Genomic DNA, 14673 nt, shown 5'->3' with positions numbered 1-14673 from the left:
TATAATATATATATACAAATTCGTAATACGCGATTTCGAAAATTTCTTGTGTGCAATTCCTGGACAAACTACTGATAGCGTCCAAGAACTGGCGCGAAAGCTGTAAATATGTAAATTATTGCAAAACAGTGTACTACCAAACTTACATTCTTTCCACTAACACTTCCACGAGACGCAAGTAATTACTTAAACTTATTATAGCATAATGCACTGGCCATTGCGTTACAATCAAAGGTTGAACTACCTATACAGCTGGTTTAAAAAAAGGATGGGCTCCTTAACGTCAGTTTGTAGATACAGAACGGAAAACCCATAACAGAGATTTCATTACTGCATTATGGTCGAAAACAAACAATTCAAACACCAACCCGCATCAGGGTCTCGGCAACAAACTACCTTTTTGAAACGCCATTTTGCCGCACTGTTTACAAAGACACGCAAATGCATATGGTAACAACTACTACGCTAAATGAACAATACTAGAAGTTTACGAGTAAATAATACGACTTACGCACTACACCTACCTGTCACTGACAGCAAAACAGTTGGTTTCAGCCCACACACAAGCATATTTAAAAGCCGACCGTCGTACGCGCACTCACTTCTTTAACACACATACCCAACTTTTATAAATGGTATATTTACATACTATAAAGATACGGAAAGCAAGATGTTAAAATTATTGATTACTTCCACGACCTCCGTGTAACTCTAAACAACACAAGATCCAGTGATGGCGGCCATCAATTGCAACAAAACAAAGGTCTACCTATACAACCCTAGGACGTAAAGCCAAAGATAAAATTTGTATTATGAACGCACTTCGATTATATCATCCTCTTTGCCATATAGGTGAAAAGTAGAATTATCCTACAATTTTTACAGCCCCCCTCCCCCACAACAAGTTAAAATCGTTACAAAATGGTGATTTCTGGATGCTCATGATGTATCCTATCGACCTATTCCTTCTTTTAATCAAATTGTGTCATAACTTGCCTTTTTTAATTCAGTACCTCTTCATTCGTTACTGCTTATACCACACAAATCATCAGAATTCTTCTGTAGCACCATATTTCAAAAGCTTTATTCTCTCATTTTATGGACTGCTTATGCCCAGTTCTAAGACAATATATCTTTTTAGCTGTGTTAATGAAGACACAAAGCGCAAGATCTGGGTGTGCAATAAATGTGACGACTATGGTTCAGATGGCTCTGAGCACTATGGGACTTAACTTCTGAGGTCATCAGTCCCCTAGAACTTAGAACTTCTTAAACCTAACTAACCTAAGGACATCACACACATCCATGCACGAGGCAGGATTCGAACCTGCGACCGTAGCTGTCGCGCGGCTCCAGACTGTAGCGACTAGAACCGCTCGGCCACTCCAGCCGGCTGTGACGACTATGAATTAGGCTTAAAATTTGGGAATGAAGACCATGTAAATAAAGTCGTCAGTGTGCTACTGTTGTGACTCGCCGATTATTCAAAGTGCCGCCGCGCAATTACGCACGTCCGTTACGTGCGGCGCTGTCTGCCAGCCAGGCAGCAGCTGCGCCACCTAAGCGGCCAGCCGAGCAGCGGCCGCTAGACTGAGACTCAGTGTTTAATCGAATGCCGACTTGTACAGAGGTCAACTTACTCAGTGACTTATATGTGTTGTTGTGTTGTCCGAAATATGTGTTAAATTTGAAGATATAAAAATTGGCGACGAGGTAGTGGATTTTTCCTTTTCACCGTTGACTCACAGGGTTCCATGGCTACTGTCGAGCAGCTCTTGCAAAATCTCCTTGAACAGCAAACGCTTCTAACAGCGGCGATTCGCGATTTCGTCGCGGAGTCCAATGCGGGGCGTTTCTCGTCGTTGGCTGTACCTCCTTTTCCACCTTACAACGAGACGGCGGAAGACTGGTCTGATTATGAAAACGTCTTCGACAGCATTTCTTGGCATTTCATGTCACGGACGAACAACCATGTAAGTCTCTGTTCCTTTCCTGGATTTCACCTCAAATGTATCGGTTGTTGTCGCAATTGGCTCCTTTGAAGGATCCTGCATCTTTGTCCTTTGCTGAAATGTGCTCACTTCTGTCTGTCTATTTTCAAAAGCAAACGCATGTGGTAGCCTCTCGTGTTGCCTTTTATCGTTGTAAAAAACAACCAAATCAGTCCTATCGCGCTTGGGCTGCTGAACTTCACGGCCTCAGTCGAAAGTGTCAATTTGTTACTGACGTTCACAAAGAATCCTATGCCGATTCTATGGTACGGGATGCTATTATCCGGTCGGCGCCCGACAAAGAAGTTCGGCAACGTGCCCTTCAGTTGGCGAATCCGACTCTAGATGAAGTTCTCTCCATTGCGCAGTCTTTTGAAATTTCTCGCGCCGCTGGGGCGCAAATAGAAGCGTGGGGTGACGTCGGGGAAATACAACCTCTGTGCGCTGTTGACGACGCGTGCGGCGCGTCCCCGCCGGCCTACGTGGCCGCAGTGCGCTCCCACGCGCAGCCTCGGCCTAGCCGTAAACAACCCACTAAGAAACTGCAGCAAAATCCCCGGCAACTTCCTTCATGTCCGCGGTGTTTTACGAAGCATTCACGCGAGGATTGTCCCTAGCGTTGGGCTGTGTGTCACAATTGCAAAAAGAAAGGTCATGTGTCTTCCGTTTGTAAATCCGACCGCATACATGATGTTCATGAACATGACGCTGATTCTGATTCTGTGTTGTCTGTCAATTGCACTTCTTCCCTTTCAGGGAAGTTATTCCTCACTGTCCAAATCCTTGGTCGAGATGTTCGCATGCAAGTGGATACCGGTTCTGCTGCCACTATAATTAATTCTCAGACGTATCTTCAGCTGGGTTCTCCACTCCTGTCCCCCGTCACTCGACAATTACTGACGTACAATAAACAGAAGATTTCTCTCTTGGGACAGTTTAATGCTGAAGTATCTTACAAATCCGTCGTTCGCACTGTTCCCATATTTGTGGTCGACCAGAGCACCGCAGAAAATCTTTTTGGTTTCGATGCCTTTCGCGTTTTTGGGTTCTCCATAGATGACTCTGTCAATATTGCCTCTGACACTGTTCCTTATGCTCAACTGGATTCCTTGTCGACGACATTTTCGTCCCTTTTTTCTCCTGGGTTAGGCCGTGCAAATGACTTTCAAGCTCATATCACGCTCAAACCCACGGCGCGGCCTAAGTTTTTTCGGGCTCGGCCCATTCCTGTGGCCCTTCGTGATCGGGTAAAACAGGAGCTAGATCGTCTCACTGCTTCAGGGGTCTTGCTTCCTGTCACTTCCAGTGAGTGGTCCTCTCCTGTCGTTGTAGTTGCTAAGCCCAATGGTGATATTCGTCTCTGTGGCGATTTCAAAGCCACTGTAAATGCTCAATGCCTCATCGACACTTACCCTATGCCCCGTCCTGAAGAACTGTTCACTAAACTCGCTGGAGGACAGTATTTTTCTAAAATTGATCTGTCGGAAGCTTATCATCAACTTCCTCTCGACGCTGCTTCCCGGCAGTTTGTGGTCCTTAACACGCCTTTCGGCCTCTATCAATACCAACGCTTGCCATTCGGGGTTGCTAGCGCCCCTGCTCTCTTTCAGCGATTCTTGGAACAATTATTGCTCCCTGTCCCGGGGTGTATCAATTACATGGACGACATTGTTGTCACTGGCTCCACCACTGAAGAACATCTTCAAAATCTCCGCACACTTTTTAATGTCTTACAGACTGCCGGTCTTAAGATTAATCTTCAGAAATCACAATTTTTTCAGGCATCTATCACGTACTTGGGGTTTCAACTCTCTCGGGATGGTATTCGTTCGCTTCAACACACTGTTGCTGCGATCGATGCCCTTCCTCGCCCTACATCTGTTAAGGAACTGCAGGCTTTCTTGGGGAAAATAGCATACTATCACAAGTTTTTACCGTCTGCGGCGTCGGTGGCTCTGCCGTTGCATCGCCTGTTGCATAAAAACGTGCCCTTTCACTGGTCTGCGTCATGTGACGCGGCTTTCCGGAAATTAAAGACTATGCTGAAACAGGCCCCATGCCTGGCTACTTATCGACCTGGCCAACATCTTGTTCTTGCCACAGACGCCTCTCAATACGGGGTCGGTGCAGTCCTTGCGCACCGTTTTTCTGACGGTTCGGAACAACCCATCGCTTATGCCTCCAAAACGCTCACGGATGCCCAACAAAAGTATTCTCAAATTGAGAAAGAAGCTTTGGCCATCATTTATGCTCTTCATAAGTTTGGTGTTTTTCTCTATGGCTCAAAATTTCATCTTGTTATGGATCACAAACCGCTTGTTTCCTTGTTTCATCCATCAACATCACTTCCCGACAAGGCTGCACACCGCCTCCAGCGTTGGGCTCTTTATTTGTCCCGTTTCAATTATGCGATTCATTTCCGGCCAACGGCTCAACATGCGAATGCTGATGCTTTGTCTCGCCTTCCCATGGGTCCTGATCAGGCATTCGATAGGGACGAACTTTTGTGTTTCCACCTGGATGTAGCTGAGCAACGGGTTGTGGACGGGTTCCCCATCACTGGGGACAGGCTGGCGGCTGCTACGGGTTCTGACCCTACCCTCTCCCGGGTTTTACGCTGTATTCAGAAGGGTTGGCCAGATCGCCCGTCCACTAAGACTTCTGATCCGTTGCGGAACTACTACACTTTGCGCTACCGCCTCACGGCTAGGGATGGTGTTATCCTCCTCTCCACTGACAATGCTTCGCCGCGTGTTGTGGTACCTGCGCCTTTGCGTGCTTCGGTCTTGCGCCTCCTTCACCAGGGGCACTGGGGTGTGTCTCGCACAAAATCTCTGGCACGCCGTCATGTGTACTGGCCTGGCATCGACTCTGACATCGCACACATGGTCGCTGCCTGCGGCCCTTGTGCGTCACAGGCCGCTGCCCCGAAGTCATCTTTGTCACCGTGGCCTTCGCCTGAGAAGCCCTGGGAGCGCATTCATGCTGACTTTGCGGGACCCTTTATAGGTACTTATTGGCTCCTCGTAATTGACGCCTATTCTAACTTTCCTTTCATTGTCCGTTGCACGTCACCTACCACGGCGGCAACGACCAGTGCTCTCGCCCGCATTTTTTCTTTGGAAGGCCTCCCCTCTACTCTTGTTACTGATAATGGTCCGCAATTTGCCTCTTCCGACTTTGCGGATTTTTGTGCTCGTCACGGCGTTATGCATGTCACGGCCCCGCCGTTCCATCCACAATCCAACGGTGAGGCTGAACGACTGGTCCGCACATTTAAGGCTCAGATGCGGAAACTTCTGACTTCTTCTGCTGCTGATGACGCGCTTCTCCAGTTCCTGGCATCTTACCGTTTCACCCCCATGGGCGATCACAGCCCGGCTGAGCTCTTACATGGCCGACAGCTCCGCACGATACTTCATCTTCTGCGGCCTCCCACCTCACGGCCACAGGTGCCTTCACTTGGCCGGTTCACCGCCGACGACCTCGTCTGGGTACGGGGATATGGCAGGCGGCCAAAATGGAGCCCGGGCCGCATCTTACGACACCGTGGCAGACGCCTGTATGAAATCCAGATGGACACGGGTGTTGCAATGCGTCATTCGGACCAGCTTCGGCCTCGGGTGCCAGCAACGCCTGTTCCGAATGCCGCCACACCACCTTTGGCTCTACCTGATGCTCGGGATCTTGGCATCTCTCAATACTCACAACGCAGCCCTCTCACCGTCATCGCGATGCCAGCACCAGAACAGACGCCACCAGGAGACGTGCCCATGCAGGAACCGGAGGACCGTCCTCTGTCAGAGTACATCTACTCGCCTCCTCCTCCAACAGACGCCGACACATCGCCCATGTCTCCTGTCATATCAACTGGACTTGCCGCAACGGGCAGATTGGTGCAGGAGGCCCCAGCAGATTCAACCCCTACGTCTCCTGTCATCTCGACCCGTTATCATCGGGGACACTTCCGTCCGTACGGGAAGCCTCCTCCTCGAGACTTTACGGCGAGTCAAACAACGCCTATGGACGTTAGCCATCTCCAGGACACTTCCATCAAGACCAGTGCAACAATTTCGAAGGGGGGAAAAGTGTTGTGACTCGCCGATTATTCAAAGTGCCGCCGCGCAATTACGCACGTCCTCTACGTGCGGCGCTGTCTGACACCCAGGCAGCAGCTGCGCCACCTAAGCGGCCAGCCGAGCAGCGGCCGCTAGACTGAGACTCAGTGTTTCATCGAATGCCGACTTGTACACAGGTCAACTTACTCAGTGACTTATATGTGTTGTTGTGTTGTCCGAAATATGTGTTAAATTTGAAGATATAAAAGCTACTAAATGAGATCATGGGGTTGAAACCTAAATATGAAACACTACTACAGCAAAAAACAGAGCACGAACTTAACTTGCAAAACAAATGTGCAACACGGGGCAGTATAGTGAACCGTCCTTTTTTCGAAACTACTACCGGTACTGTAGAGGATGGACTGTGTAAGAAATGCAACAAACAGCGAAAACTGGTATTACTTGTAACTAATGCAATACATAGTTTTGTTCTAGATGTGCTAAAGTTGATCCTTCAGTGAGGGAGAACAAAAAACTGGCACTGAACTGGAAATGAAGGGAGTGCGAATCTAAATTTTGGCTAACTAGCAGTGAAGAGAGAGCAGAAGAGTGCCACAGAACGCTTGGAGAGGGAGCTGGGCCACTTTCAGTTAATATGAAGGACAACTGCAGACATGCAAGAAATTTTTGTAACAATTATTTCCACGACAGTGTAGCTGAAAGTGTTCATTCACTTGCAATTTATCGAAGAAAACGAGTAAGCAAGCAGAACAAGTAAGTCTCGTATCTTCACTTGTGTTATCTAACTATTCACTCCAGGATCTAGGTGGTGAGAAACCTTATAAACAAAACAATACATAGTAAGCTGGCCAATAAAGCTCTAAACCGAAATATTCAAATGTCAAATAAGAAACCTCCTAACTTATGGTGATAGCAACGGAAAAATACTCTCCGTTTCACTTCATGAAAATATGAACTCAGATTATTCTGTGTTTGCTAAGGTCGAAACTGGTGCTATACATAATTCTATGGCACAAAGTTTAATCATAGAAACAAACAAACTGAACTAAGATGACTGTATTGTGATCACAGAAGGCACCAATGATGTGTACAAAAACGAAAGCAAATCAGCACTTTAAAGTTACAGGGAGTTAGTGGCACAACTGATCCACACCAATGTAGTCATAACTAACATACTAGTATGGTACGACCTCCCAGAGTGATTGTATGTTAATAGGGAAACAAATGATCACAATTCAGTGCAACAGAAAGTATGTAAAAAATGAGTAATGTATGCTTAGTAGATGTCTGCAAACTGAACCGAGATGAACACACATAGCATGGACTTCACATGAACAGGAAAGGGAAATTAAGGTTAGTGAACGAAATAAAAGGTCTCTGTGCCCTATTCAGAAAGAGGAAGGAACCATTCACACTACATTATAACTGCAAGGCTCTTTTAGAGAAAATAAACATTTCAGCAGTGCTTCATTAACAAAAACTACATAAATGATAAGGTGACATCTGCAAATATGTATTCCTCTATATTAAATTAGAATAATGTAGAACAACTAGAACTAACAAGTAGAATAAGTGGTCCCGATAATTCTGAGGCAGGCGTATTAGCAACAGCTTACACTGAGAAAAATGTTCATGTACAGTTAAAAGATAAACTCCTGGAATTCCAATACTGGCTGGAAAAGTTAAATGGTAGCATACTTATGATAAATGTAAGCTGGTTATCATATAATGAATTAGAGTTAAATGTACCAAATGGCTGTGAATTAGTTACAGGTTACTGCAGAACAAATATGAAACATACTGGAGTGTCTATTTTCATCAACAAAACACTGAAGCTAAGTTATGAAATTATAGATGAAAGTGTACTTTATATAGAACCTAAATTTGAAGTTTCTGCAGTACAGTTTCCAAGACTGGAAATTATAGCAGTGTCTATATATTGTCCTTCCAGACAAAATGAAGATTTTTTATAGAACGTCCTCAGAAACTTGTAGTCTTGTATCTCAAGTATAAAAACAGCAGAGTTTTAATATTTGGCGATATTAATATAGACGTTAGGTTTTGCAGGAACGTTCTAAGCAATTTACTCAATACATTAAGGTCACAAATTTTTACTGTATGAATGACAAGGCCACCAGACTGAATGCATGTTTTGATAACATTATCCATAATTTTCATATGAAAATATATCAGTTTAATACAATCATAATATGTATTTCCGCCCATGAAGTGCTGTAGATTAGAATTCCTTTGAATCATAAAACAGATACTAGTCCGGAAAGAATAATCAGGCCCACATATGCACAGAAGCTAAACAGACTAAAATCTAGACTAACATTAATAGACTGGAATGAACTACATACAGATGTTATGGCTCCTAATAAGTCAACCAAAACATTTTTAGAAGTGGTAATTGAAATCTTTGAAGAAATATGCCTTAGGTATGACAAGAAACATTACAAGCATAACCCCCATTCTAAACTGGAAATTTTGAAACATTGGTACACACCACAGCTCAAAGACTTAAAAATTTTGATGCTCCTGTATTTATGACAGGTCACACAACAGTAAAGCACATAGGGATAAATACAAGATCATAAAAACGCACTAAAGGTATGCAACCAAGACAGCAAAACGCAAGACCAATGATGGATGCATTCTTGACTCTTTAAATAAATGTAAAGCAGCAATCAGAACTGAAATAAATTATCAACAGAAAGATTACAGTATTCCAGTTCCTTGTGATCCACTAAATAAATATTTTACCAATCCTATATCAGAAACCAACATCAAGGATAATGTGAGCAAGGCAGAAGCACTACTGCCACCATTACTCAATAAGGCATCTGAATTTTTTGAATGCAGTTATGTAACTTGCGACATGACAGTGAAGCAATAGCTAGACTCAGTAATTTCTGGAGGGAAGATCTCTATGGCTTTTCTAATTTTCTTATCAAACAAATAAGGAAAGAGATAACAATGCCCTTATCAAAATTATAAACAAATTGTTAACAGGGGGAGTGAACTCATAATGCCTAAAAATATCCACAATCGAGCTGGTTCATAAGAAAGATAGCATAATATCACCTGACAATTACTGACCCATTTTACTAGTCCCTATTATTTCTAAAATAACAGAGCACTGTATACACCAGCAGATGAATCAATATTTTGAATTTAATGACCTAATCTGCTCTGCACACTATGGATTTAGATCTACTCCCTCTACTGTGAAAGCAGTTGATAGTATCATGACAAAAGTATATGACTGCTTTGAGAATAAGTCAATAAGTTGTGCGACACTATTGGATTTAAGGAAAGCCTTCCCTATACTATCCTAATAATAAAACTACAGCACAGTGGAATAGGGGAAAAAAGCTTTCCTCCTACTGCAGTGATACCTAAGCAATAGAATACAGTTAGAGTGTGTGAACGTATAAAAATCAGATTCTATACCTGTTAAAAAAGGAATGCCACAGAACTCCATACTTGGGCACTTTCTGTTCGTTGCACAGGGTTATCAGAATTTGCGTTCATGAGGAGGTGATTGCCTAATTTTAATGCTAAATAACTACGACATGGTGGCAAGGTATCGAATTTTTTTCTCAACCATTATGTCTTAGTACAGCCTGCCATGCAATGTCCCTACAAGCTTTTCTGATATCTTCTGACCACCCTGTATACATAAAAGCCCTGCCCTCCATATTGCCCTGTGACATTGTACTATATGCAGACGACAACACATTAATTGCTCAGAATAACAACATCTACATCTACTTAGATTCTTCACAAGCCACCATACGGTGTGTAGAGGAGAGTACCCTGTACTACTACTTGTCATTGCCTTTCCTGTTCCACTTGCAAATAGAGCGAGGGAGAAACGACTGGTTACGTGCCTTCGTATGAGTCCTAATTTTGTCATATCTTATCGTTGTGGTCATCACATGCTTTTTATGTTGGTGGCAGTAGAGTCGTTTGGCAGTCAGCCTCAAATGCCGTTTCTCTAAATTTTCTCAATAGTGTTTTTTGGAAGGAACGTCGCCTTCTGTCCAGAGATTCCCATTTAAGTTCCCAAAGCCTCTCTGTAACACTTACTTGTTCAAACCCACTGGTAACAAATCTAGCAGCCCACCTCTGAATTGCTTCGATGTCTTCCATCAGTCTGACCTGATACGGATCACAAACACTCGAACTATACTCAAAGATACGTAGCACCAACGTTGTATATGCGGTCTTCTTTACAGGTGAACCACTCTCTCCTAAAATTCTCTCAATAAAGTGAAGTCGACCATTCGCCTTCCCTACCACAGTTCTCACACGCTCATTTCATTTCATATCGTTTTGTAACGTTACACCCAGGTATTTAAACCACTTGATTGAGTCGAACAGGACACTAGTAATACCGAATCCGAAAATTACAGGTTTGTTGTTCCTACCCATCCACATTAACCTACATTTTTCCACATTTAGGGCTACCTGCCATTCATCACACCAACTAGAAATTTTGTCTAAGCTGTCTTTTATCTTTCTACAGTCACTCAACTTCGACACTTAAACGTACACCACAGCACCATCAGCAAACAACTGCATATTGGTGCTCACCCTGTCCATGAAATCCTTTGTGCATCCAGAGAACAACAGTGGTCCTACTGGACTTTCGTGGCGCACTCCTAGCAATACACTTGTCTCTGATGAACTCTCGCTGTCAAAGACAACATACTAGGTTCTATCACTTACGAAGTCTTCCAGCCACCCACACATTTGTGAACTTATTCCATATGCTCATACCTTCGTTACAGCCTGCAATGGGCCACCATGTCAAATACTTTACAGAAATCTAGAAATATCGAATTTTCCTATTGCCCTTCATCCATAGTTGGCAGTATAAAAGTTAAATATATTGGAACTGAGAATATGTTGAGGGACTCTGCAGCAAACTGAAGTGAGGTATAGCGGTCTGTAATTTTATGGGTCCGTTCTTTTACCCCTCTCATATATTGGAGTCTTTTGCACTTTTTTCCAGTCACTTGGAGCTTTGTGCTGGGCGACAGATTTACGATAAATGCCGGCTAGGTAAGGGGCTGATGCCATAGAGCACTCTTCGTAAAACCAAACTGGGATTCCATCTGGAACTGATGATTTATTTACTCTCAAATCTTTCCATTATCTCTCTATGCCACGGTTTCTTATTACTATGTCATCCTTACGGGAGTCTGTCCAATGGTCAAATGACGGTATATTTACACGATTTTCCTGTGTGAACGATTTCTTGAATGTAAAATTTAAAACTTCGGCTTTCATTTCACTATCTTCAACTGCCACACCAAACTGGTCAACAAAGGACTGAATGGAAACCTCAGACACACTTAGCGATTTTACATAGAACCAGAATTTTCTCAGGTTCACTGCCAGATCTTTTGTTGAGGTGCGATGGTTTGTAGTTGTTGTATGTTTTGTGCATAGATCTTTTCACAGAGATACGAATCTCTACGAACCTTCCCTTGTCGACATTTGTGCATTCTCTTTGGAACTGAGAGTTTAACATCGACTGCTTCCTCAGCAGTCCGCAGCTCGTGGTCGGGCAGTAGCGTTCTCGCTTCCCACGCACAGGTTCCCGGGTTCGATTCCCGGTGGGGTCAGGGACTTTCTCTGCCTCATGATGACTGGGTGTTGTGTGATGTCCTTAGGTTAGTTAGGTTTAAGTAATTCTAAGTTCTAGGGGACTGATGACCATAGATGTTAAGTCCCATAGTGCTCAGAGCCATTTGAACCATTTTTTTGCTTCCTCAGCATCTTCTGAATTTGGTTATTAAACAATGGTGAATCTTTTCCATCCTTTATCCATTTACTAGGAACATAATTCTCCAGACTTACAATATGCTGAAACTTTGCCCATAATTCCTCTACATCCATCTTACATGGATGAGTCACAAATGAATGTTGCCGTAGCAATAGAATGGTGTACCTCCTCATTTGAGGTTAATGCATTACATATAAACAGTAGCAAAACAGAAAACATTGTATTTAATCTGCACGTCCCCAAGAATGAAAATAAATCAGTGAATCTTCTTTCATTCCAGTTAGATGAAAGTCTAAGCTGGGATATGCTCCAGACCCATATGTGTGGTTTTATGTGCTGTATAAGGTGAGAGGCTGTGTAACAAACTCTGGTGCTATATGCATCTAAGATATGGAGTTTTGTTAGGAGGAAACTCAACTGGATCTAAGACTGTATTTAAGTGACAAAAAAGACCATCAGATGAATTGCGGGACTCACACCACGAAAATCTTGTAGACATTATTTCAAGGTAATGAATATTACAACAGTAAATAGTTTATGTATTTACAGTTGCCTAATATACACCGAAGAAAACCAGAATAATTGTGATATTAGGATGTCAGTACACCATTATAACATTACAAATAGACATGAAATTAACAAGCCACATGCTAGACCTGAATGTCCACTCAGTGAATATATTTAAAAGTACAATAACAGAGTGGGTAAAAAAGTTTTCTATGCAGTGAAGGAATTTAAAACAAATGTACAATAGATGAGTTAGAGTTTTGAGATGGGAGAATAGAATATTATAAATTGTAATATTTTATGAAATAATTTGTGCTCTGCTATGCCATATAGTATAAGATTATATGGCGATAAATTTTATGATTACTATGATTATTTACAGATTGTATAGGTACAACGATATTAACCTAATATTGTCATTCTAAAAAGGGTTTAACTAATGTACTAAGATGAAACGATATTCATCATATATTTTAATGTTATTTGCAGTTGTAGATTTTACACGCAATGAACCAACAGTTTATCCACATAGTTATAAGACAGATAGAATTATAACACTGTTATATGAATTCCTAATTTGATATTGTTCATCTCACAGTAAGGAGAATTTCCTAAAGAGTGGCTAGAAGTGATCTAAGTGAGATGTTGCCCTCTTCAAATAATAGTAACTTTCAATCAATAACATGACATTCTCTTATTTATAGGGAAAATGTGGTCCTCTATATGCGTTGTGCATGTAATGTAGCTTTTGCTTAAACCTAAGGAGAACATTTAACACTTTTGACAGGAGATAAAAGCGTTAACTGCGTTAATGCTGGCACATATTTGTCAGTCTGCAGTCTGGTGCACCTAAAATTTACTGAAAGTCTCGAAAATCTTAATAGCTGCACTAATGTAATAACTTGTCTTTAGTAATGACTTCATTTTTCTCTGAATAAGCTGAATGTATTTAAGCAACTTAGTAAGCCAAGCAGAAATGTCTGCCAACAATGAAAATCTCCATCTTAAATTAATTCTGCATAACTCAGAGAGACAGAATATTAATTTTTACATAAATAAAATCACATATCACTGTAGCAAACATAAGTTATAGTTTCAAGGTAACAAATATCCAGTTGTAGAGACCTTTTATCAGTTGAGCAAAATAAGAGCATCCAGATAGCACAATCGTGCAGTGATAAGAAACAAAGCAGAATAATCACAAAGAAGACCATAGCTTCTACATTACAAAAGAAACATTTGTCTTTAAGTAATCTTTGCTTTCGTCACATCATAGATGCAACTTGGGTATCCATTTGCAAACCCCAATAAAACCTCTGCCTTGTGTATCTGTTTTTACGCCATTTTGACAGAGTTCTCTTGTACTTTTCACTAATTTTTTCCAGGAGACGCTACAAAGCCCACTGGAAATGTTTTGTCCATCATATAACTTATGTGGCTTCAACATTTCCACCTCATTGACTGGAAAAAGCTAATATTTACATCGATAACAATAATCAGATACTTTTCAAAGTAGATAATAAGTAAGAAAATACACTTGTTTTTGCCATCATGCAAGTGCTAAACATTAAATATTCTTCATTTCATATGGTAATAATATACCAGACAAATGTATACAATCATTGTGATAATGAGAACAGTTATGTTTGATGTTAACATCTTGGGTGTAGTTTACTGTGCAGGGTAAGTCGCTGTGAATACAGATCGGAAAAAAATTATAAGGTCCCCAGGATGTAGTTGTAAATGCTCCCCCATTTGGGTTTTCTGGAACCTTCAATCTACATCATCTGACTGTGTGATTATTAAGTTCGTGAGTCACTGTAATTCCATGTGGATTGGTTTTCAAACACATAACTATGTTTGCACATGAACCAAAAATCATAATTTAGGGACATCAGCCACAGTTGAAAATATGTCGTGAGAACATTTTGCTGTTGAAAAGTTGTTTTGTAGATGTTTACATGAGATATGGCAGTTGTTGAAATTTTGCAGTGTGTCATACATTCATATTATTAAACGAAATTTATTGTCTTCTTTGCCCGCATCTCGTGGTCGTGTGATAGCGTTCTCGCTTCCCACGCCCGGGTTCCCGGGTTCGATTCCCGGCGGGGTCAGGGATTTTCTCTGCCTCGTGATGGCTGGGTGTTGTGTGCTGTCCTTAGGTTAGTTAGGTTTAAGTAGTTCTAAGTTCTAGGGGACTGATGACCATAGATGTTAAGTCCCATAGTGCTCAGAGCCATTTGAACCATTTTTTTATTGTCTTCTTTGTTAGTGACATTGTTTTGTACATAGT

The 14673-nt window shown here is 42.0% G+C and overlaps 1 protein-coding gene across 1 annotated transcript in view; it reads right to left on the bottom strand.

Moving 5' to 3' along the window:
* LOC126184024 (uncharacterized) overlaps window positions 1-726 on the bottom strand; it is a 344076-nt gene extending 343350 nt beyond the window's left edge. The window contains exon 1 of the mRNA XM_049926377.1: window positions 525-726. The gene's annotated coding sequence lies outside the window, so the exon portion shown is untranslated. The remainder of the gene's footprint in view (window positions 1-524) is intronic.
* Window positions 727-14673: the final 13947 nt, after the last annotated feature.

Source organism: Schistocerca cancellata, chromosome 4 (genome assembly GCF_023864275.1).
Source record: "Schistocerca cancellata isolate TAMUIC-IGC-003103 chromosome 4, iqSchCanc2.1, whole genome shotgun sequence".
Taxonomy (NCBI): Eukaryota; Metazoa; Arthropoda; class Insecta; order Orthoptera; family Acrididae; genus Schistocerca; species Schistocerca cancellata.
This window is presented reverse-complemented; position numbering and strand designations above follow the sequence as displayed.